This window comes from Mus musculus, chromosome 9 (genome assembly GCF_000001635.26).
Source record: "Mus musculus strain C57BL/6J chromosome 9, GRCm38.p6 C57BL/6J".
In the NCBI taxonomy this organism is placed as follows: domain Eukaryota; kingdom Metazoa; phylum Chordata; class Mammalia; order Rodentia; family Muridae; genus Mus; species Mus musculus.
The window spans coordinates 72,922,956-72,925,644 of record NC_000075.6 but is presented as its reverse complement, the minus strand read 5'-3'; positions in this window follow the sequence as shown (position 1 = coordinate 72,925,644).

The following is a 2,689-nucleotide window of genomic DNA, read 5'->3' as shown; positions in this document are numbered from 1 at the left end:
GGGGGCGGCGCCCGCGCCCGGCCGGGAGGAGACGCGCGCCCTGGGCCGCGCTGCGCTGCGCTCCGCCCGCGCGCGGGGGAGACGCGGCCTCCGCGGACACAAAAGCCCCCGGCCTGCAGCGGCCGCTCGGGGGACGTGGCGCGGCCCCGAGGCCTCCCCGCCCTGCCTGTGCTCCACAGCCCAGCACGGGGCCGGGCTTCGGGGGCGGGGACCCAGGGCGCGCGGAGCCCCGCACCCTCACCCGCACCCGCACAGGGTTTCGGGGCCGCGGCCTCGCTGGAAGGCTCCGCTGCGCTCCGGGGCCGTGTGCGCCAGGCCCTGCACTCACCTCGCGCCCTCCAAGGCCCAGTACCCCCGGCCCTGCGTCTCCCGCCCGCGCCCCGCAGCTCGGGCCCCGCGCTTCCCGCTGCCCTCCGAGGCCCAAGACTAGCTGGCTCTGCGCAACCTGTGCAGGGCGCAAGGGCGCAATGTCCTGCTCCGCGCTCCCCGCCACCCTCCAAGACCCCAAACCCTCCAAATCTGAGTCCAGCTCCTCTGAGCCCTGGGCTGCTCTCTGCCCTCCAGGCCCCAGGACCCCGGGCTCCACGCCCCTCTGCACGCCCAGCCCCAGCCTCCCCGAGGAAACAGCAGCTCCGAACTTCATCCCAGCCACCGCACGCCTCGCAGTCAGATTTCAGAAAAACTTTGTCAGAGAAAGCAGCATAGTTCCGGGTGGATATGTGGACACCCCACTTTTCCCGTGCCCGTGGCTCGAACTCGTGTTTCTGCAACGCCCCCTTCCTTGGAGGCGCAATGAGTGAGTTGTTCAACACAGTGCATGCAATTAACACCAGAAGAAAAGTGGGAAAGGTGACCTCACACGGACAACTTGTAGGGAGATTCTCCCACCCCAATCTGAGGAGAGTGTAAATTAGATTCCAGTAGTGGTCCACATTCTCTCCTTGAGCTGTGTGACCCGAGACAACCGAGGCACACACTCTTGAGGTTCGTTTTCTGATTTCAACTCTGTCTTCTAGCTCTGACATTCTGTGAACGTTTAGGAGTTTCCCCTGTTCGTTGTTAGGTTTTCTCGTTGTTATACTAAGAGAAATTAGGTGCAGCCTCCAATCTTCCACCAGGTATCTATCACACCGTTTGTTTCTATATCCAACTTTAGACAAGTATGTCTGACAAGTGCTCTTAAGGACAGGAGGACCTATAAACTAATCAAAACGGGATTCTCATCTTCCTATACACAGGACTTACACAATTCATTCAAGTACTCAGGCAATGGCCAAGGGAAAACCCTACATTAGTGCAATCTGCTTTAGGAAAAGAATATCCAGGTCCTGGCTGGTGATAGCATATGGCACACCACTAATCCTAGCACTCTGGAGACAGAGGCAGATGGATATTTGTGTGTTCGAGGTCAGCCAAAGCTACATACAGAAACCTTGTCTCAGGGAGAAGGAGTGGGAGGGGGAGAGGAACAAGAGAAGTGTGAGTTAGTTTTCTCAGCATTCACATAAAAGCTGAGCACCAATTTGTGTCTATAAACCCAGGATTGGGCAGTTGGAGAGAAAGGGGCCCATGGAGTTTATTGACTAGCCAGTCTACCCAAACAATAACAAGGTTCACTGAGAGACCTTGTCAAAAGACAAGGCAGAGGGAGAGGGGCTGGAGAGGTGAATCACTGGTTAGGAGCTGCTCTTTCAGATACACAAGTGACTGGTTCCCAGAACTGACATATTGGCTCCCAGTCACCCATGACTCCAATTCCAGGATCCCATGTTCTTTGCTGGCCTCTTCAGATACTAGGCGCAGGCATGGTATACATACATACATGCAAACAGACACACATAAAATAAAAATAACTGGGCATGGTAGCCCACATCTTTAATGCTAGCAGTCAGTAGGCAGATCTTTGTGAATTCAGGGCCAGCCTGGTCTATATCGTGAGTTCTAGGCCATCCTGGGCTATACATAGTGAGTTCCAGGTTAGCCTGGGCCATAGAGTAAGACTCTGTCTCAAAAACTAAACTAAACCGGGCAGTAGTGGCACATGCCTTTAATCCCAGCACTTGAAAGTTAGAGGCAGGTGGATTTCTGAGTTCAAGGCCAGCCTGGTCTACAGAGTGAGTTCCAGGACAGCCAGGACTACACAGAGAAACCCTATCTGGAAAAAAAAAATTACACTAAACTAAAATGGAGAAAGAGCTAAGCACAAGGAAGCAAACACTGCTCTGTTTCCTGACTGTGGTAAGTGTCCCCACCATGACTGTGGTACGGTGTCCCCACCATGGTGGACCGAACTGTGACCTGTGAGCCAGGGTCAGCCCCTCCCTTCTCAGCTACTTGTCAGTGCACTGCATCACAGCAACAGTAACTAAGCAACAGTAACTAGACAACACCCAACTCAAGCTGTTTCAACAGTCCCTTACAGTCTGATGGCCTCTTAAAGGCCTCCTCATGCTAGCCCCCTGGCACCTGACCCACAAAGGTGACACATTGTCAACAATACCAGCTATGAAATAATATCCAAGAAGTGAGTGAGTGAGTGCCTCACACACTGAGGTGGGGTTGGGGAACTGTACGAAGCAATGACAATGACACTGAATGAGGCACTGGCCATGAGCTTGCTGCCGGTCTTGTCTTTGTGGGGTGGACACAGGGAGAGAAAACTCATGGTGATATGGGGGGAAGATGAACT